Source organism: Pelodiscus sinensis, chromosome 2 (assembly GCF_052426305.1).
Source record: "Pelodiscus sinensis isolate ZL-2025 chromosome 2, ASM5242630v1, whole genome shotgun sequence".
Lineage (NCBI taxonomy): Eukaryota > Metazoa > Chordata > Testudines > Trionychidae > Pelodiscus > Pelodiscus sinensis.
Window position 1 is genome coordinate 202,284,311 of NC_143053.1, and position 23,539 is coordinate 202,307,849.

Here is a 23,539-nt window from a genome sequence, read left to right on the forward strand (position 1 = left end):
AAATGCTGCCCCAGGTTGGCGCGTCTTGTGTGGTCTGCCCCAGTCTGGCGTGAGGGGGGCTTTTTAGCTGGCACGTTAGTCTCTACTCTCGCCCTCAAGCAGTGCTTCGGGGATGCGCAGCAAACAGGAATCGCTCTGGAAGTTACCCCCTGGGCTGCCTGGGTACTAGCTTCTCTGCCCTTCAAGCTGCCCGCATGTGTCCTGGTGGGGCCAAAGAGGCCCTTTGAAATTTCTTTAGAAAAAGGAGTGGGGAGAGGCCCACCCCCCAACGCGAATGGGCTAGTAGTGGTTAGAGTGGTTATGGAAGATTCAGTTTCAAGCTCCTGATGTGAATCAGTGCTTCGGACACCAGCCTGTAGTGACTATTTTTGGCCAGGGTGTCTCTCCTGGAGCAGAAATTCCATCCTGGACCTGCAAAATCTTTCACAATGGAAGTTTTGTTGAAATGGGCACATTCCTGTGAGTTTTGGCTTCAGCCAATCAACGTGTTCTCAAAACATATTTTGTGGGAAAATTTCTAGACAGTTCTAGATATGTCACTTCTGTGGCACCATCAGAAGATCTCAAAGCACAATAAAGAATCTTCACTGTCCTAATTTAATCATTATTAATCTGCAAGATAAGGATTTATTCCCTTTTTTGGGATTAGGACATCAAAGTATAGAAAGGTTAAAATTATTTTTCGAGGTTCACATAGCGCGTATGTGACAGAGCCAGAAATGTAACCAAAAATCCCCAGTCATCCTCTGACAACTAGACTATACTTTTCTCAGTGCCAGTGGCACAACAGGTGCTAATGCAAGTCTGTTTTTAGCACCTTGGATACAAGCTAATACAGATGGATGTGGAGTGCCCCACATGTGCAGAGGTTTGCATAGATCAGTGTGGAGGAGTGGGCGGGTTCTTGCTACATTTCAAAGTGAAGGTGCTCTTATTGACTAATCAAATAGTTGATGGGAATTCTGTTGACTATTTGATTAATTTTAATATCCCTAGTCAGGAGCCAGATTGCTGTCATCTTTGATTCACCTTGCAGTTTTTCTCTAGCTCTGTCTTAGTAGAAGAGAATGGGTGTTGTGGATTTCTGAGCATCCAAGACCCTACCACCCCCACAGACCTCTGGGAACTGCAAGGATTTTTGCTGCAAGAAGAGCTGCTGCTGGCATATATGGTGGAAGGCTCCAGTAGGAGCTATGTGGCCCATACAATGTAGCAGTAGAGCTCACTGTTGTATCATCTGTCTGGAACGCTCTGATCTGAGTATTGCTGAGGAGCAAGATAATGGCATTCTTGCATTCCCCCAGGACTCTATGAATATGCCTACATTGCTTGTAGGAGTGAACCTCCCAGCTTGCATATGCAGACTCTAGCTAGTGCATCTTGAGCTAGTGTGCTAAAAATAGCAGTGTGAATGTTGCTGCTAGGATGATAGATCAAGATGTTAAGCCTACCTGGTCCCAAGGTTTGAGCTTGAGTGGCTTTCTAAGTCTTTGCTGTTGCTACAGTGTCCACAGTGCAAGCTTGCACCCTGCTAGCATGATTTTGACTAACCAGACACAGATCTGTGTAGGGCAGACATACCTATGAAGCTCCACCCCTAAGCAGCTTCAGTGGTGTGACACTGAAAGGAGGTGTGTGACTTCTGTATGTGAATCCATAGGGAACAATCCAGCTTTATCAGTGTATTACTACTAATTTGTTCTTAGGGTATGTCTACAGCAGTTGGGGGCTAGCCTCTGAGCCTGGGAAGTCGGATATGTCATCTCTGCTCAAGCTGATTGTTCAAAAAATAACAGGATGGCCACGGCGACACAGGTAGCAGTTAGGATTAGCCACTTGAGTTTATACCTGAGGTTGGGTGGGCTTGCACTCCAATGGCTATCCCTAAGCATGCCATGCCACTACACATGCCCAAACTGCTGTTTTCAGTATGCTTTCTCGAACAAACTGGTCACCTCTCTCTGCTTGCAGTGGTTAGTACAGTAGTTCTCAAACTTTTTGGGTCACAGCTCTCCCCGCTCAATGCAATCCTTTCCACAGACCACCTGCCAACCACCCATGATGAGAAAATGGGTGCAGGAGGTAGTGGGGATGTGAGGTCTGGGAAGGATGGAGGGTGCAGGAAGGAATGCAAGGTCTGGGAGGAGGGTGGGTACAGGAGTGGGCTGAGGGATAGGGGTTGGGCATGAGGATGAGGTGCTTACCTGGCTCCTTGCCCCCTCACTGCTCCCATTGGCCAGGATTCTGGCCAATGGAAGCAGTGGAGAAAGCCACTGGGTGAGCAGTTTCCTGTGCTGCCAATCCTCCAGCTTACGGAGCTGCTTCCTGCCCCTGCAAGCCGGATCCAAGCCATGAGTCTCAGAGCTCCCTGCCTCCCTCAGCAGGAAGCCGGTGCTGGCACTCCAACCTCGCAGGGTGGGTACAGGGCTGGAGTACCAGTGAAACTCCCAAGGCCCACCTGCGAGATGATCACAGACCACACTTTGAAAACCATCTAATATGAAGGCAGTGGAATTGTTCTCAAGTGAACGGACTTGTGAAAATCCCTTTTTGTTAGTTTTGTTTTTTAGCAAGGCATTATGTCCCACTGAATAATACATAGGACTAGTAGCCATGAGACTTGTGTTCTGTTCCTGACTCTGACTTGCTATGTGACCAAAGGCAAGTCACTTAATCTGTTTCTCTGTACTATAAAATGGGAATAATGATACAAAGATCCATGCTTTGCGATCTAACACAGCAAAGTATAAGAGCTAAATGTTTTGAAGTTTTTAAGGTTGTTCATCAATAAGTGCTGCTGGAATTTTCTTTAATTAGAAATAAAGCATTTGGATTACAGAGAAACACAAAGAATGGTATGAAAATCTGTGAACATATGTAAAAAAAGTCAATATTTTCATCTCTTTGATATGTCAGTTTTGTTAGTGCCTCATTTAGACAATAGAATATTCAAGGATTAATTCCAAATTTCAGTCAGTGACAGGTGTGACTAAGCACTGCTTTAGAATTACTTTCGATATGGTGATATAAAATATGCATGTTCCCCCTCAGCTCAGTGGAGGAAAAAAACCAGGCTCTATATTCCTCACCTGCATTGATTGTCTCTAACCAGGATTTCCTTAATTTCAGAGACAGGTGAAATTTTGCATTGAAAGAGAAGACCTATTAGAGGACTCCAAATGTTAGTGTTTCATTGGCATATGCAAATCTGGTAAATAACTAGACACGAAGTAGAGCATACTGAATCTAGATTAAATAAAAATTTATTTGGATGGTGAAAATTTTTCCTGGGTGAGAGGAACCCACAGCCGCATTTTGCTGTTATTTTGCTCTCCTGGATTGAGAGGAGCCTCTCTGGGTATGTATCAGTTATATACCAATGTCTGGCCCATGTTAGGTGACTTAGGCTCTCACAGCTAAGGATAAGGGGCTATTTAACTGTGCTGCAGATGTTTGGGCTCGGGCGGGGGTCTGACCTCTGGGACTCTCCCAATTGTGAGGTACCACAGCTCAGGTTCCATTGAGTAGGGAAAAATGGAAGAAAAGTGATCATCTTAAAAAAGAGGGTGCATTGAAAAATTAATCTGGACTTTTGAGTGCATCCTGTCTTCTCTATTTAATATTCCAGTACTAAGTCCTATAACCACCTGGGAATGGGAATAGCTTTACTCACACAAATAGCCCTATTCACTACAGTTGCTATTAATGGTAGTGAAGTCATTGCTATAGCTGCAGGATCTGGTTCTGGGGATTTCTGTTTGTTCTGGAGTCAGTCTATACTTATTTGTACCTTGTACGATACAATCACATTGTTTTGTACTTGCAATAAGTGTAATTGTATTTTCCCTCCCATAGGGAAAAAAAATTTGAATTTTGCGCGTAGGTGCTGGAACTTGGCTTGAAGTGTGCTCTATCCTATACTGGGCTTACAGTTTGGTTCAGTGCCTTTCAGAACCTCTGCTGCCTGAATTTTCAGCATTTCTGGCTTTGTGATCTTTATTTTAGTAAATGAGGCAGCAAAGAAAGAACATGCTGTATGTTCTGCATCACCCAGTTTAAGGGCAAGAATCTTCCATTCAGGAGGCAGTTCTCTTTTGCATGGTTTGCACTGGCTAATTGCAGCCCTTGCATTGCATTCAGTTTTTCTTAAGTTACTGGAACAAGTGCAGAACATACAGTACAGATTATGGATTAGAGAGGAGGAGGGAGCTTTGCTCTAAATATCTTAAAATTATAAACACTATTGTCTGTTTTTAGACAATTGACTTTATTGGGCGTTTTTGGTATGAGGGTATTAATAATAAGTATGAGACGGTATTCTGTTCTCTGGAAAAACACTGAAATTTGAGCAAAGTAAAATACTAGACTATCACTGTATAACTGTCAGCATTATAGAGATGGAATGACTAATAATGGTTGCACTTGCTTTAAAACTCGAATTTTACTGACTTCGAAGTTCCACTGAGATGAACACTGCTTGAGGTTACGGAGCAGGTATTATTATGGGACTAAAAAATACTCTCTCGTGTGTGTACATGCACACTGCTAAATTTTTCCTGTTGTAATCAGCTCCTACTAAAGGTTTCACAGTAACACTTTGATATGCCAGTGCTGTAACTGGTAATACATGAGATGTTGAGCAAAAATTAAAATATTGGGAGGGTGGTGACCACAATAGTGTCTAGGAAATTAAATCTCCAACTGTCAGAAGCTGGGAGTGGACTGCAGGGGATAGATCGCTGGAATATTGTCTTTCGCTATTAATTCCCCCTGAAGCATCCAGCACTGACATGACTAACCCATCTAGCCCAGCATCCTGCTTTGACAAGTATGGCCATTCTTGTGTAACTTCTGTGTCTATTTTTAACTTTCTTCTAATACAAACTATTTCAAAATGAGTGACAAAACTGTGAATATTTACAACAAGCATGTTTACCTGGTGTTGCTTGGGTCCTCTAGGAGGGACTCGAGGGCAGGAGACTGAGGGTGTGCAGGAGTCAGGGCAGAGACTTGGGAATGTGTGTGTGGGAGGGGCTCAGGGCAAAGGGCTGGGAGGGGGGGGTGTATTCAGGACTCAGGATTGAGAGGTGAGGAGGGGCTCAGTGCAGGATAGGGATGTGAATGGCTAACTGGTAATTGGCAAGCCTCACCTGGTTGAGACTTAAGGTTAACCAATGGAGGCTATAACAGCTCCCCACCTGCCAGAAGCTGGGAGCTGCTCCAGCCCCATGGGGAGCCTGTTGTGGACGGGGTCTCTTCCAGTCATGGAGAGCAGCCTGTGTCTGCGGTGGATTCCTACTCCTTTTAATCAGTGTCTGGGGGTTCAGGACAGGGTTTTGGGATGCAGGAGACTGGCCAATCCCTGAGGCTTGCTGGGGCAGTGGCTCACCCACATGGGAACCTTACCTTGTGTATGGTGTCTGGCAACATCCAGAGTCCTTAGCTGGCTACTCTTACCGATGCACTTGCCCATCTGTGGTCATTCTGCAGTACAAGAGTGTCTACTGGCAGACTCCTTTCTTTATGTTTTATGAGAAACAATTGTATACCAGGCAATTTCCATAGTCCTGGCATGACCAAAACCTTACCTGAGGGAGGTAAGTGACTAGTCGATGAGTTGGCTGCCCAATAAGCCTAGGCTTATTGGGTAGTCGAGTCACTGCTAGACTACTTGCTTTCCCCCTGTGGTGAATCAGGAGCCAGTACTGGGAGGACCTGGCTTAAAAGCCGGTTCCCTCCAGCACCGTCGCTGTGGTGCAGGGTGGGAGAAGAAGGGGAAGCAGAGGCACGCTGGTCTAGGACCCGGCAGGAGCCAGGACTCCTCAGGCCTGGACCTATCCCCAATCTGGATCTGCGGTTTAAATGTAGTAAGAGCCGGGCTGCCTGTGTGCCCAGCTCCTAGTACATTTAAACTGCAGAGCCGCAGCGGGGGCCCTTATTGACAATTTGTATCAATTACATGATTAGTCAGTTACCTGCTTCTTAACATCCTTAACTTTACTTTAAGTTATGATCAGAGGAAGCTGCATACCGAATTTGGTGGTCCTAGCCATTACCACTTAAGAGGAGTTCTTGGACAGACACTCTCTTTCGCTCTCTCTCTCACATGTATAGTAGATTATCATGTGTCATGTTGTGGGAAATATTGATTGGGTGTGATACATAGAGTAGAACCTTCCCTTAATCATGCAATAGTTCTATAGCTACCTTTACAAACAGTATTTTAATCTTTAGACTGACATAGCCATAAGATACCTTCTCCATGTAGCAGTAGAACCTCCTGTATCACATCTTCCCTGTCTCATCTGTCCATACCATACTGGTGCTGCGCAGACCAAAATATGTGGAAGCACAAAGGCAGACTAAATCCATTTTTTTTCTCCCCACCCTGAGAATCTGTCTCAGGCTGCACGTTGTCTTTAGTGAACTTGGCCTCTTCATTTTTTTTTTTTGTAAGCAGATTTTGTTCCTCTGCATTAATAATAACATTTTCACTTAGTAAAGCTGAAAGACAGCTACAAATGCATTTTCTTTCCACTCTGTTTACTTTTATACATTTGTCTCTGGATGATAAAATAATATAGTCACTTTCATTTTTCTTTCAGCATTTGTTTCGAATTGACATCACCTATAGGTTCTCATGCAGTAGTGCAATGCAGCAGTGTTTGGTTTGGAAACCCACCAGGGAAGTGTTTGTATAAGAACAGAAGAAATGAAATTAAAAGGAAAGCCATGAACAAATTTCCATTGGCCTTACCTTTTGAAGGCTCTTGTTGGGTGTCTGTTCAAATAGGAGCTGGCAGTGTCCCTTAAACTACATCTCTCAAAATAAATGAACTAAGTATGCTTTGTGGAGTTGTATCATTGACTTTTTTAAAATGTTTGTTTACTGCAAATGTACAATGCTTGTTAGTTTATGGTAGATTTCTCAGATGGTGTGGCTGAGCAAGTTTCTACAACATTTTTTTACCACAGACTGTGCAGAAATTAGTGTTAATTCATCAAGTATTAGGCGCTAACATTTTCAGCTGGAAGTGCCATAGTAATTCTGTAGTTTGAGGAAATTACAGCACAAGATGTACATTTTTGTGCTAATGATGTTGAAAATAGGTAGCAGTAACTTTTTTAACAGTAATAAAACAAATGTTTTGCCCCCACAACGCTAGCCTATCATAATTAAACTGATGTTCGCATACAAGGAACAAATTTGTGTTGAAACTAGTTTCCATATCTTTAAAGGCCTTCTATTTTCCTTGGCTGGATTGTTCATTACAAGTTTTGTTTGAGTTTGAATGAAAGATTGTAAGTCTGTACACTTCTCGTCCAGCACTCTGATTTGGCAACATCTGTGGTCTAGTATGATTTTAGTTAGCCACATATGTGTCTGCTTATGTGTGTGGCCAAGTTTCCCATGGACCTATAAAGTTTGTTTAGAGTCACCAGTCCTGGCTTTCATGTTCTGTGCTGTTGTTTAGCTCTAATTTACCCCTAAATGTCTTCTAAGAGCCTAGTAAGCCATGGAAGTGTTGGTAATGCTGCTAGACAATTTTGACCTTCTATAGTTTGGCAAATTTTGTGATGCAGCAAAGGTCAGGTCCTGAGGGTGCTGGACTAGAGAGGTTTAACTTATGGATTTTGTGCCGTAAATTTGTAATAACTAATCAACATGATGAGTTGGTAGGGTGTCCAGTTTTCAGCTGGAATGCCTGGTCGAAAAGGGATCCCCTTGGCTTTGGTCACACTGGTGACTGTGTGATTGACTGCCTGGCGGTGCTGTGCAGCAGGGCTGGCAGGCTCCCTGCTAGCCTCCATGCTGTGAAGCTCCAAGGAGGCAGCTGGGATGTCCCTCCCCCGCCTCCCCCCAGTTCCTATGAATAGGGGTAGCCAGCAGGAGCTCTGCATGTTGTCTCCACTCCAAGCGCTGTCCCTGTCACTTCCATTGTCTTGGAATTGTGGCCATTGGGAGTTGTGGGGGCAGCTACTGCAGATAGGGTACCACACAGAGCCGCATACTTGCGTGTAGGAGCTGCAGGGGGAGAGGATGAGCTGCTGCTTCTGGGAGCTGTTTAAGGTAACACGAGACAGGCAGAACCAAACCTGGGAACTCTGGAGCTTAGTGCATGAGCCAGTCTAGAGTTTGAGCTAAAAACCATCTGGCTCTTAACTAGGGCTGTAGAGCAAATTAATTCTTTCTCTCTGTAAGTGGTCTAAGTACCACTACAAGGGATATGCACTACACCTAGTAGGTGTGCTGTGTGGGTTACATAAATACTGCTGGATCCTGTACCTTTCTGAGCCCCCACACACCCCAATCTTCTGCCCCAGCCCTGGTCCTCCTTCAGCCCTCCAAACTTCAGTTCCAGCCCCAGAGCACCCTCGTGCACCCCAAATACCTCATCCCTGGGCCCACCCTGGACTGCACCCCCAGCACAGAACCTATTACTCCTACCACACCCTAACTCCCTTTCTCAGCCTGGAGCCCCCTTCCATACTCCAAATCCCTTGGTCCCACCCCATGACTTGCACCCTATCTGGAGCCGTCACCTCTTCCCACACCCCAGCCCCTGATTCAGCCCAGGGAAATGAGCGAGTGAGAGAGAGTGGGCATAGCAGGAGACAAGGGAGTGAGGGATGGAGCGAGCAGGACGTGGGGCCTCAAAAGGGGTGGGGCATTGGAGGAGAAGTGGGGCAAAGGTGTTACATTTTTGGCTAGTAGAAAATTGGCAAGCCTATGAGTTGGCCAAAACAAAGTATGGAGTTAAATCTGCACCATTCCTGTGACTATCTAAATAGGTTTGTTGTAGGAAAATAGGTGGGATTGTGTACTGTGGAATCCATAATCCCTCAAACTTGTGTTCATGGGGTGTACCAACTCTGCAGTTCCTCCATGCTTTCTAGTCTAGTTTCTGGTTTGGAACAGGGGACCACAACTACCATCTCAATTGTGTGATCCAACTTATAGGGCTGACTCTACCATTGACCTACTATTTGACCTTGGACAAATCATTTCCAACCACTGTACCTGTTTCACTTTCATCCTTTGTCAGTAAATAAGGTTGGATAAATACATCTGTACTTTATTTCTTTAGTCTTGAATTCACATGCATTAAAAAGCAGTGCTTGTTATTTGCTTTAGGGTCTCTTCAACTCTTAACTGTATGGCTGCAGAAAGTAGTAATGGTGATTTAGTAGATAACTATAGTCAGTACTAGGGGCATCATGTCACAGAGATGCACTATTTTGGAAGATACTTAAAATTGAGGTCCTGACCATCTGTAATTGCTAAAGATTTCATGGCATTTTTCTCAAGAATAAGTGTATTTAATCTGTCATCATGGCCAAATTCTGACATGGGTAATTGCATTCCTTCCACCTAAAATTCCCCCATGTAATTTCAGATAGTAAATGGTTATCCTATCCAGAATAAATTGCTGTTGTGCACTGTTAAACAGCGCTGCATTTTATCCCATAGGTGGGTGCAATTTAATAGTGTGTGAAGTGAAATATGAAGAGGTAAGGAGAAAAAGGAGTGTTCATGATCTGTTAGAAAACTATCAGGGTGTGTGTAAATGTAAATAACACACACACTTATTTGTAGATGTGTATGTATGTTGCCCATGTGTGCTCATATATAAAATGAATTGGCTATATTGGCAAAGGCATTGGTGAGGAGACTCTATTAAAATAACCATGGTTGTATCACTCTTTGTGTGGGCTCTTAAACCATATCACAAAGGAGACTAATTTTTGAATTTGCCTGTCATCTACTTTACATTGTACATCTAGTGTGCATTGAGATTTCACAATACGTGACGCGTGAAAGTCCATTACTGAATTGAGTATAAGAGGATATGAGATTTGTCGTCATGGTTTAAAGCAGGGTCAAACTCATGCTAAGTGTAAGTTCTTAACAAACAAAAGAGGGATCTTTAGCAGTTGTTTGCCAAAGAAGAATATTATGAATGCAGTGTGTTTTACCTAAGTGAGGGATGTTTTGGGTTAGGAAAGATAAATTGTGAAGTGGCTGGCTGTTCTAATTCTGAACTGTGTTAGCTCTAATCATGTTGGATAAATGGTTGTTGAGCACTGCTCAGCAAACATGTTCCAGCAGTATTTACTGACCTGGCATGCTTGCGTGAACAAATACATTTAAAAAAACTTATTAGCCAAACTTGTCATAAGTGCTTTTGGAAACTTTACCCATAGTCTAATTCTCAATTTCAAAAGCAGCTTAAGCATTTAGACTCCTAAGATCCTGTCTATGTGGCTCCACAGTATTGATTACAGGAGTGTGAGTTGAAGTGTAACTGTCCTGTGCAGACCTTGTACTATGAACTAAAAGGTACCTAGTTTATGTTAATGTAAATTCTGTTTGAAATCATAGCTGGATCTACACTGAGTAGTTACAGCACAACACTTTAATATGTGCTGCAGTTCTTGCCTTTGTAGTCCATGCTGCAAGGCTATGCAGACAAGCCCCAAGTCACTTCAGAAAACTAGTCTTAAGTTGCTTTTCAGAAATTTACTCTTTCATTATAGGTAGTGGGATGTAACTTATTAGGTGTGAACACAGCTTCTGTTATAACTAAGACAGTTTTCAATCCCATCTATAACACAGTTAAGTATAATCTAGTTTAGAAAGGGCCAAAGAGAACTCACACACATAAAGAAGGCTCTCTTACAAAAGAAGAATGATAGATGATCCTGCAGGTAAGGAAAAATGTCAGGAGATTTAACTGCATTTAATATTTACTACAAACTTGTGTGACTTTGGACAGTGATCTAATTTTTGTACCTTAGTTTCTGTGTATATGAAGCGACATTGAGAATACCTCCATAACTGGCATGTGCAGTGGCTTAATTAATAAATACTGATCTTTTGAAATAAGTTGATGGAACCAACTATATGAAACAAATATCTTGCTATATGTTTTTATTAAGCTAAAGAATAGAGGGGCGGGGGAGAGGGGGAGAGAGAGAGATATTTAGTAGGTATTTAGTTGTATTAAACAATACTAAAACATAAATGAGTTTCAAATTGATTTTACTGATTCTATTTAATTTGTTTTCTTTGCACTTGAATGAATCATGGTAGATCAATAGTGATGCTTCAGATTGGCAGGACAAACATCAGAGCTGTTGATATTCTAAGGTAAATTGCAGGAGTTCTGCCTCTCTCTTCTATTGGAATGTCTTCTCAGTCCTAACTGGTGCAAATTAGGGATGTGAAAGATTAACCAGTTGGTGTCACCCTTAATGGGTGAGGTTTACCAGTTCTAACTAACTGGTGGGGTTGGAGCAGCTCCCCAACCACCATGGGCAGGAGGCTGCTCCAGCCCCACAGGGCCAGCCATGGACAGGGTCTGCTCTGGACATCTGGAGCAGCCCTTGCCTGTGGCAGTGGGCCACAGGCAGGGGAGCGTCCCCCCCCTTAATTAATTAACTGGTTAAACATGAAATTTCACCTTTAACCAATTAACCAGTTACACGGGATTTTACATAGCTAGTTTGAGAATTCCTATATAATTTAATTTTTTTCTTCAAATCCCTTATGCCTTAATTTAAATGTAGCTCTAAATATAAACACGTTAGGATATTTGCTGTTCTTTGAAACACAAATAGCTATTAAAAAGATGGAGCTGCAGAGGTACTGCACATACACGTGCAACTAAGTTAGTGGTAGACAAGTAATATAGGAACTACCATACTAGATTACACTGATTTGCCCATCTAGTAAGTATCCTGTCTTTGACAGCATCCAGCAATAGCTGTAAGGTTTCTTAGACCTTACTTTGAAGTATTAGTCGAATGTTGGGTAACATGTCTTCCATGCTACTGTATCCTTTTATTTTCCTATAATTAGAGACTTTCTTAAATACCAAAGCATGAGGTTAAATACCTACTACAAAACCTGTTAGCATTAGCCATTCATTGTAAATCTGGATATTCCTGTTACTCCTATAAATGTCCAATTCCTTTCTGAATCTTATGTTTATGGCCTCAACCACATCTTGTGGCACTGAGTTCCATGCCTCTTAACAAGGTTGAATTTCACAATTTTAATTCCACTGAATGTTCCCTTGTTCTTGTGTTTATGAATCAGTTCCTGAAAAATGAAGCCATGTGTATTTAAAGAATAAAATATTTTTTCATTTTATGTGTGTATATAGAATACAATATTTTTACAAGGTTCTAGGTCTTAGAACCTAACTGTCTAAGAACTAGTTACATTCCCTCCCCCACCCCTGCTTTTGGTTATGTTTGGAAGATGTTTTTCAGTCCGTCCAACCTTAGCTTAGCAGTGAAATCCTTGGTAAGCTTAAACACAAAAAGGAAGCTTATAAGAAGTGGAAACTTGGACAGGTGACTAGGGAGGAGTATAAATTTATTACTCAAGAATGCAGGGGTATAATCAAGAAGGCCAAAGTGCAAGAGGAATTGCAGCTAGCAAGGGATGTGAAGGGTAATAAGAGGTTTCTACGGGTATGTTAGCAATAAGAGGGTGACCAGGGAAGGTGTGGGGCCATTACCGGATGAGGGAGGTAACCTAGTGATAGATGGTGTGCGAAAAGCTCAGGTACTCAATGATTTTTTTTGGTCTGTCTTCACAGACAAGGTCAGCTCCCAGACTGCTGCACTAGGCAGCACAGTATGGGAAGGAAGTGGGCAGCCCTCAGTGGAGAAAGAACAAGTTAAGAAGTAGTTAGAAAAATTAGACATACACAAATCCATGGAGCCAGATTTAATGGTGTCTGAGAGTGCTGATGGAGTTGGCAGATGTCATTGCAGAGCCTTTGGCCATTATTTTTGAAAACTCATGGACAGGGCTTGCCAAGCGGCGGCGAGCTCTACTCGCCAGCCGTGTGGTTCTGTGCATGCGCAGATCGTTCTGCTCGTGCACAGATGGCTCTGCACCGGCTCTTCCGAGGTGTAATCTACTCACCTGTGGCATGATTTGTCGAGCCCTGCACATGGAGATCTGGAGAAGTCTTGGATGATTGGAAAAAGGCAAAGGTAGTGTCTATCTTTTAAAAAAGGGAAGGACAATCCAGGGAACTACAGACCGGTCAGCCTCACCTCAGTCCCCAGAAAAATCTTTGAGGGAATCCTCAAGGAATCCATTTTTAAGCACTTGAAAGAGAGGAAAGTGATCAGGAATAGTCAAAATGGATTCATCAAGGGCAAGTCATGCCTGACCAACCTGATTGCCTTCTATGACCAGGTAACTGGCTCTCTGGACATGGAGATGTCAGTGGATGTGATATATCTTGACTTTAACAAAGCTTTTGATACGGTCTCCCACATAATTCTTGCCAGTAAGTAAAGGAAGTATGGATTGGATAAATTGCCTGTAAGGTGGATAGAATGCTGGCTAGATTGTTGGGCTCAAGGGGTAGTGATCAACAGCTTGATTTCTGGTTGGCAGTTAGTTTCAAGCAGAGTGCTCCAAGGATTGGTTCGTGGACCGGTTTTATTCAATATCTTTAATAATGACCCGGATGAGGGGATGGATTGCACCCTCAGCAAGTTTGCAGATGACACCAAATTAGGGGGGGAGGTAGCTACGTTGGAGGGTAGGGATAAGGTCCCGAGTGATTTAGACAAATTGGAAGATTGGGCCATAAGAAATCTGAGGTTCAACAAGGACAAGTGCAGAGTCTTGCACTTGGGACAGAAGAATCTCAAGCACTATTACAGGCTGGGGACTGACTGGCTAGGTGGGTTGTGTCCACGAAAGCTCATGATACCCTCTAAATATTTTGTAGTTGCTGCAAGACTGTTTTTTTTTTTTCTAGCTAAACATCAGTTTGGCAGAAAAGGCTCTGGGGATTACAGTGGATAATCCCCTGGATGAGAAGCTGGATATGAGTCAACAGTGTGCCCTTGTAGCCAAGAAGGCTAGTGGCATATTAGAGTGCATTAGAAAGAGCATTTCCAACAGATCTAGAAAAGTGATTTGGCACTGGTGAGGCCACATCTGAAGTATTGCATCCAGTTCTGGGCCCCCCTGCTATAGAAAGGATGTAGACACATTGGAGAGCATCCAGTGGAGGGCAACCAAAATGATTAGGGGGCTGGAGCACATGAACTAGGAGGAGAGGCTGAGGGATTTGGGCTTATTTAGTCTGCAGAAGAGAAGAGTGAGGGGGGATTTGATAGCAGCCTTCAATTTCCTGAAGGAAGGTTCCAAAGAGGATGGAGAGAGACTGTTGTCAGTAGTAACAATGAGAAGCAATGGTCACAAGTTGCAGTGGGGGAGGTCTAGGTTGGGTATTAGGAAAAACTGTTTCACTAGGAGGGTGGTGAAGTACTGGAAAGGGGTTACCTAGGGAGGTGGTAGAATCTCCATCCCTAGAGGTTTTTAAGTCCCGGCTTGACACAGCCCTGGCTGGGATGATTTAGTTGGGTTTGATCCTGCTTTAGGCAGGGGGCTGGACTCAATGACCTCCTGAGGTCTCTTCCAGCCCTAGGATTCTGTGATCTGTAAGGCAAAACTTGAAACAAATCCAACTGACACAATATACAAATTCTTTTACCAGAGATTCTAAAAATGTATTTCAAGAAGCTTTTGTGTTGCACCATTGAGAATTGTTCTTTGATCTTTGTTAAACTTGCTATTTAAGTGAGAGAGAACATGGCATATTGAAGCATAATCAAAATGATGTGAAGAGACAAAGCTGCTAATGTAGTACTTGGTTTTATATTAAATACTGGAAATGCATTCACTGCCGTAGAAATGAATGACTATGAAAATTATTTGTCTGTTCCTGAACAAAACAGTCCTTTCAGAACCTACTTACTGTAATTGTAGAATAGACCTAATTCTGCTGCTCAATAATTTCAAAACACATTATGGGAAAGTTTATGGCAGGAAAATAGTGGAGGGAGAAGAAACTGCTGTAGTAGTATCAAATATTCTCCTCAGCTATTTTTAGGGTGGGGATACTGAACTGAACAATTTACACCAGACCTGAATCCATCTCTTGGGGTTGATGAGCATATAGACCTAATACTCAGATACGTGGCCATAAAACATAAACTAGTCAATAGCAGTAATAGTTTTTTTAAAAAACTTATAAAAAGGAATATACTGTGTGCTATGATGAAAGCATGTAATTTTTAAACTCCATATTTCAATCATATTTATAAATAAATTACACTGACAGTTCCTTTAAAAATGACTAACTTGGTTATATTGCAACATTACTGCCTTTTTCCCAGATGTTTTGTTTTCTAAAGGCTAAGTGTGTCTTGGTCACTTTGAAGGTATGCAGTTAAAGGTAAAGAGCACTCAAAAATAAGGTCATTGCGGGGAAACTAAATTAACACCGTGCTTCTGTCTTCACCGCTGAGGATGTCAGGGAGATTCCCAAACCTGAGCCTTTCTTTTTACGTGGCAAATTGAGCAACTGTTCCAGATTGAGGTGTCATTAGAGAAGCTTTTGAAATAAATTGATAAACTTAACAGTAACACCAGGACCAGATGGCATTCACCCAAGAATTCTGAAAACTGAAATTATGGAACTAACAACTGTGGTTTGTAACCTATCCTTTAAATCAGCTTCTGTATTGAATGATTGGAAGATAGCTTGTGTGATGCCAATATTTAAAATGGGCTCTAAAGGTGATCCTGGAAATTACAGATAGGTAATTTTAACGTCAGTACCAAGCAAATTAGTTGAAACTGTAGTTAATCTATGTGTCTGACAATTAAATTCTTAACATAATTTGTTGGATGAAAGTCAGCATGGTTTCTGTAAAGGGAGATCATGCCTTACTAATCTACTAGAGTTCTTTGAGGGGGTCAAGAAACATGCGAACAAGGGGAATCCAGTAGATACAGTGTACTTAAATTTCCAGAAAGCCTTTGACAAGGTCCCTGGGTCCTCTGTGGCAGGAGGAGCAGTGGGGCTGGAACAGCTGCAGCCACAGTAGTGCTTTCTTTTGTCCCCAGCCCAAGTCGGTGACAAGTTGTGGGCTTTGGTGAATTTTTGTTCATTACTGTGATCTGTCCCTGACTTTTTTTAACTAAAAATACATGTGACAGAATTGCAGCTTTACTTGTTTGATACCACCTGATATCATTGGACTGAATTCTGCTGTAATAAGCTTCCTTCTTTCAAAGAACATCCTTTGTGGGGAAGGAGGGTGTGTGTGTGTGTGTGTGTGTGTGTGTGTGTGTGTGTGTGTGTGTGTGTGTGTCAAGAACATCCTTTGTGGGGAAGGAGGGTGTGTGTGTGTGTGTGTGTGTGTGTGTGTGTGTATATATATAAAAATACTGTGTTTTTTGTTGTTGCACATGACACTTATTTATGCCAACAGCACCAGCTTCTGTCTTGTTTGTTCATTTCTCCCCCAATCTGAGAGAGAGTGAGAGTGTGCCCTGCATGCACACTATGCTGTTCTTACTCATGGAGTACTTTGGTGGAGCTGGCATCTGCTTATTTAGATGTTTCTTCAAGATGCACTTTTGTGAGCCATATAAGAAAGTGGCCAACTAAAGACCCCTCAAAATTGTAATTTATACTTAAAAAGCATATAAGTCCTCACATAATCCTTGTCCTCCCCCCCCCCCCCCCCCCCCGGCAGATATTCCTTATTCTGTTAATCTTTTCATGGAGTCTGAAATTAGATTGTTCACAATCTTTGGTTATGTCTTCTCCTCTGCATGTTTCAAGCACTGTAAATAATTATTAATGTTAATTTAATGCTTCTGCAATATATGAAGCATGTGCCAGATTAAAATAAATGCAATAAAATTAAATATGTATTGCAGTTTTGGGATGGGTTGAGAACCCTCTGGGATTGTTCTGGTGTCTCCAGGATTTTAAAGATTAATCCTTTTCATTAAAGATTGTCATGAGTCGAAACCTCCAGGAATATATCCAGCCAAAATTGACAACCCTAGTTCAGCTTAATGATATGAGTGACTGTGTCGTGACTCAGAAAACCTGGGTTCCAGTTGGAAGAGAATCTATTGTGTCTCTTAGGTAACGAACTCAAGAGGAACAAATATGGTATAGAGCAGTCTGCTGAGTGACTGCTGCTCTGGTGAAGCAGTAAGCTGCTGTGTGCTTCAGGAACACTGCTGCCAGGCAGGGAAGGACCAGACTGACATTGATAAGCTCTTTATGCAAAACTGCAAAAGATGCGACTGTAAGCACAATTCATTCAGTGAATGCTGCAATTCATCTTTCATCAGGCTAGCCAGACAGGGTAATAAAAATAGTGGATTAGTTGTTTATGTATTGTAAGATTACTGTCTTTTTCCAGAGCTAGTTTGGCTTGCGGTAACTCAAGATTCAAACTGGGTGAGATGCTTTGTTTTGTTTTCTAAAGCCTAAGTGTGTCTTCGTCACTTTGAAGGGATGGAGTTAAATTTTCCACCTAGCCTTATCTGGTCCTTCAGTTTTATACTTTCACTTTTGGCAAAAGTTATGTATAAGTATGATTATTGTTGGATCCTGATATTGCCCAAGCTGTGCTGAGCACTTTCCAAATACAGAGGAAGACACACTCCCTGTCCCAAAGAGTTTGCAATCTTAAAAACAGCAGGAGAAATGAAGACTGGGGAAAGAATACTGGAGCCAAGAAGGCAGTGTGGTGATAGTCATGTGCCTGGATGCTAACTCCCAACATTTCCTTGACTCAGGTGAAGCTCTATCATCAGTTCAGGCTTCTCCTCTTTCTACCATGGCAGTTCTCCATTTCAAAGTTTTTAACCACTTGACGAGGGGAAACAGGCACAGAGCAAATTCTGGTGTAGGTTGGGGCTCTGCATGTGCCATGCTTGTGCTCACTGGAGCCAAACCAGGGCCCTCTCCCTCCATCCCAGTAAAATGACGTGGTATTGGTCCAATCCTGCAACATTTATTTAGGTAGAAACTCATGTTCACTCCTGTGGAGGTTTTGCTTACAAGATCAGACCTAATGTACTCCACATGTGCTAAGTCTTCCTTGGTTATGGGGGTATTAGCAATTTAGCACATGTTTCTAAATTAATGGAATATTGTTTAAAGATAACCTGCAAAGAAATGGAATAGGTAGGTGAACTGACATAAATCAGTTTTGAGACATTTTGATACGTGTCAGAAAGCCTAAAAGGGTCTCTGTTACATGGCATAAAACCCTAATGCCTTTGGTTGGTTGGTTTTATTTTATACTGGATTTGTTAAATTCATTAAAAACTCTCTCTGCAGCATGAACTGCTACTTTGTTTTCAGAGTTGTTGCTGTCTGTTCCAGAGGAGAATGCTGTGCCTTTTAATGGAGACTTATCTTTACTTTTGTTCTTCCTTAATGTAAAATTATTTAAAAATCTGAGCCAATGCTTTGTGCTAATGGTCCACTTGATTATCTTCAGAAAACTTAAAATGTCACCTGGAAACCCTGTGTCAAAAAACCCAGCAGATTTCTCATTTTATAGCCTTTTGGCTGCTCATTTAACACCTCAGTGGATGACGCTTTAAAAAGTTTGAAATTAAATATTTACTTTTAAAAATATTTTTATATTTGATTTACATATTCCATTGATCATTTCCTATTATGCTTTGATTCTGGCAGTGGTGCTTACCCCTGCACTTTGCTACAAATATCTTTTAGCAAAAGGACAAAAGCATGTTGTGTAATATTGTATACATTGTATCTTCTGAAAGTCAGAGAACTTCCAGAACTACACCTACTGTATTTTCTATACCTTAGCAATGAAGAGCAATATTTGTTGCCACCTGAAGACAGATTGGAATCAGGACTACTTTTGTATCCCATGAAATTTTACTGTTGCATAATTGTACGTTTGTTACAAACTGCAAATATTTCTGTATAGAGCTTCTTGTTTTGATACATACATACAATAACAATATACCGCCTTGAATGTGGTGAAGTAATATGATATACAGCAAATTTCCCCTTTTCTGCTGCTCTTCATGAAATGACTAAGCATTTTGACTAAATGATCATTGTATCATGCAGAAATTGCTGCCTTTTAAAGTTCATTGTTAGAGGGCATGGCATGAAGATACAACAAAGCTTCATTTCAAAGTTTCACTCAGTCCTGCAGTGAAACGGAATTTTTTTGGCTAATTACTTATAACTCCACCAAACTATATTAATTAAAACCACAGCTAGATGACAGTCATATTATTTTTTAACATTATAATGGCATTAACAGATTAATGATTTGCTTTTTACTGAGGCTAATCTGAATGGAATATAAAAGATCAAAGTAATTTATTTTCTTATGAAGAATGGCATTGTTTTGATTTGATTTTCAGGTTTGTGGGGGGCAGATATTGAGGAGAGAGGGAATATATCTATTGTCTAGAAGGACCTGAGGAGAAAAATAACCATGCTGAATTTTTAAAAACACAGCAATATTATGGCTAAGGGAGAGTGATAGAGGGGAAACGTAGTGCTAATATTTATTTGAATTTTGAAAGTGAATTTCAATTCAGCCATATTTATGACTCTTTTTGTTTGCTGTCCCTGAATGTCTAGAGCAGGAATATCTAAAAGTGGATTTTTTTTTTAAAGCTTGAATGCTCAAATGTTTGCTGAAAGAGTATCTTAAATGTATTTATTCTATTGTAATTACACTTGCAATTTCTGTTCTTTGGACAGTTGCAGAAGTCCTCCAGTGAGGGAGCAGGACCAACACTACTGCCAACTAGACTTGGCAGTGCAGAATTAGTTTTGAAGTTTGAGTATTTTCAATGAATTGTTTTCAAACTATATCTATGTCTAGGACATGGGTTCTGATCCAGCACAGCACTTAGGCACATGCTTAATTTAAAAAATTGGGACTACTCAGTGCAGTGTTGGATCAGGGCAGTATTGCTGTGAACTCACAAACACTTGTGCACATGCTTCACTTTGCACATGTGAAGAATGCTGGTACTGTTTGTAGAAAGCTAAATATGTGCACGTTTGTAAGATCAGGGCATTATTTAAAGTAAGAATAAATTTGAGTATTTTGTGAATTGTTTGTGAAGAAAAGTAATCAAACAATTTTCAATTAGTTCTGTGTAGAACTTGTGTTCATTTAAAAAAATGTCATTTGCAAAGGGGGGAATCTTTTATGTATGCCTTTTCTTATTTATTTGAGATGCAAAAAAGGCTTTTATTTTAAAAAATTACTTACCTGCTTATGTGTGTCTATACAAATATTAGAAATATAAAGTTTTTTTCCCTTCCTTATTTTTCTGGAGGACACCATAGAGGATATGAAATGTGAGTTGACAGCCTTACAAGCTCACAGTAGAAAGGACAAGAATGTTTGAACCTTAAAGTCCCTGGTGTGCACACAACCTGAAACTTTTGCTGTTGCTAATGCTCGGTCAGCTATTCTAGTATTAGCTACATTGGGAGTGCACGTGTAGACAGATTGCTGGCCACTGCCACTGGATTAAGCCTTGATTTAACAAAGCACTTAGTAAACTGAGACATTAAGCACCAGGATGTGTTCTTAGATTTGTGCTGAGCAGTGCTAGAATATATGGTGGTCGAATTTTCACTGGGAAGCTCTGCCATTATCACTAGAGCAGTTCAAATTTTTTTACTTTAACATAAACACTGAAAAATGCAGTTATGGTAGCTCCAAACTGTTTGGGAATTTAACATGAATTTGCAGAATCATTTTGGTCAACGCTTTTCAGAATGAATACCCTTCACAAAATGGTAGTGGGAGGAGAAGGAGGTGGTGGCAGTACTGCCTTAGCCTAGTGGTTGGGGCACTCACATGGCCTATAGGAGACTTAGGCTCAATTTCCCTTCGTGTTCTATGTGGAGAGGAGCTGTGAAGTTGGGTCTCTTAGATTTCAGGGTCTTGTCACTGGTATATTGGGAGGGGTATGCCTACACTTCACAAGGCTTACAGCAGAATGTGGAATACATAAACTGCATGACTCTAATTCTCAGTGTAGACCGGAGTGGGCAATAATTTTTGCCTGGGGGGCCACTTCAAAATTTTTTGAAGTAGCATCTGGGTCACGCCAGAAGGGGCGGGACCTAAACAGTAAGGGGCGGGGCTACCCACCCCAGACCAATCATGATTGGTCTGGGGATGAGCCAGCCCTTTTGCCTCCCCCCCCCCCCCCTTCCTGCTAGTCACCCATGCCCTGGAAGAGGCTTGGCACACTCCCCCACCCCAAGGCCAATCAGGGCCTGGAGTGGGGGAGTGGGGGAAGCCTCCTTCCGCCCTGCGAGGAGCATGTGGCACTTTGAAGTGCGGTGGGCTCCTTGCAGGGTTGGGGCAGGGTGAAGGCAGTTTCATGCAGCTCCCCCACCCCCAGGCCCTGATTGGCCTGGGGCAGGGGAGCAGCAGGGCCTCTGCAGTCTGAATCTGGCCCATGGAGGCCCTTTTTCCCACCCAGTGTAGACTGAGAGGAACTGCTTAGGCAAGTCAAACTGTACCAGAACCTTTGGGTTATATATCCTGCTTGGCTCTCTACATATCCAAGCAGTGCTTCTGCCTCCATGTGCCTGGATGGGCCACACTAAGAATGCTTAATCGGGGAATACTGCAAGGAGTAGGGCAGATGGTCCCAGATACTGGTGGTTTAGTCTCTCTTTAGAGTCACCATGCTAGTAGCCAAGAGCTTCTGTAATACCACTAGTTACCAGGAAGCTGAATATAGTTCCCTTCAAGAGCTGGAGTGCTCAACATTCAACTAAACAGACTGGTCTAATATAAAAGCTTCAGAGGGGTAGTAGAGTTAGTCTGTAACAGGAAAAACTTATATATAAACTAATATAGTGAGTAACTGCTGAAAACCAGACTTACAATATGTTATATCCACCAGTTCCAAAGGACTGGACATTAATCCCCAGGTCAATATGAGTTAGAAATCTTACCCAATAGTCACACAGCTGCCAATCCTTTGTTAAAACTTTTAGTTTTAGACATGAATAAAAGGGGAAAAATATACTTACAGATATATGAAAGTTCTTATGTCAGTTGCATAACTGAGATGGTGAGGCTGCTAATGAGTGTGTGTCTTTCTGGAATCCATTTAGAAATTACAGTTCTATAGGCAGTCCGGGTGTAGCTTTGTTTACATTCTTTGATAATTTAAGATAGAAATGTAAAGTGCTATATAGTCCTGTATTTTGTTTCAGCTACACCAGATATATGGTTGTGACTATTTTCTTCTGCTGTTTGATCTGCGGAAGTGGGTCTGGCCTACGAAAGCTCATCTAATAAACCATCTTGTTAGTCTTTAAAGTGCTACATAGTCCTGTATTTTGATAATTTAAGGTTATTCTAAATACAGTAATTGTTTAGAAGATCTCATTCTTATGAATTATATTTTTTCCACTTTCAAAGTTTAAGCACTCTAGTGATGGTGCAGTGGGGGCTTTTTCTTTATAGTCCTTTAGCAAGGTGATAAGGCTCTTGACAGCAATTGTCCCAGCAGGACCTTTCGCTGATGAAGAATGGGCAATGCAGAATGTTGCTGTGAAGCTAATCTTCTATTTCCAATGCATATACAAGTAAGCTAATGGTATTCATTAACATAAGGCAATTAGCCATTCAAACTGTCAAAATCATTCACAGGTAGTTTACTATGTGAGATTGCAGTTTCAACGAGAAATTAGGATAATACTGCTAACAACAAGTCCCATCTAAATGATATCTCCTTTTGATCTTTCAGTAAACCGAATACAGTAACGAAGCATTGATACAGGAACATGATTAGCATCTATAAGCTAATTAGATCACATTGTTATACTCTAACAAGAATTAGGTAAAACATAAACAACAAATAGTCTGATAGCACTTTAAAGACTAGCAAAACATGTAGATGGTATCATGAGCTTTCATGGGCACAGCCCACTTCTTCAGATGACTGGAGTGTTGGAAGTCCAGAACTAAATGCTACCAGACTATTTTTTTAAATTTTTTTTCCTGTAACAGACTAACTCGGCTTCCCCTCTGAAAGATAGAGGTGGACAGATAAATACACTTGACAATCTACCCTACCTTTGATTTCATCTGAAGAAGTGGGTTATACCCACGAAAGCTCATGGTGATATCTACATATTTTGCTAGTCTTTAAGGTGTTCCTAGACTATTTGTTAAAGTTTTTCCTTGATTATTTATTACAAATAAATGGGTTAATTATTGCTGGCCTGTGACATCTCTTCAAAATTTACATTCAAGTAGATTGTCTTGATTACACTTCAGAGCCTCTTGTTAAGTTGTTATGGGTCATACCAAGGACCCTACAAAATTTGTGATCTATTTTGGTCAATTTCATGGTAATAGAACTTTAAAAATCATAAATGTCATGATTTCAGCTATTTAAATCTGAAGTGTCATGATTTTGTAATTGTAGGGGACCTGTGCCAAAGAGTTTTGGGATGGTCGCAATGTTAGGTTATAGTAGGGGAGACGCTGGTACTGATACCCTTACTTCTGTGCTGTATCTGGCAAGGGTGGTCGCTTCAGAGTTGGACAGTTGGAGAAGAGCAGCTGCTGGCCAGGAGTCCAGCTCTGACGGCAAAGCCACCACCAAGAGCAGCAGAGAAAGATGGCATGA

The 23,539-nt window shown here is 41.6% G+C and overlaps 1 protein-coding gene across 2 annotated transcripts in view; it reads left to right on the forward strand.

Annotated features, from left to right (window-relative positions):
• RAPGEF5 (Rap guanine nucleotide exchange factor 5) overlaps positions 1–23,539 on the forward strand; it is a 215,368-nt gene that overhangs the window by 662 nt on the left and 191,167 nt on the right. The gene's annotated exons all lie outside the window — the stretch shown is intronic.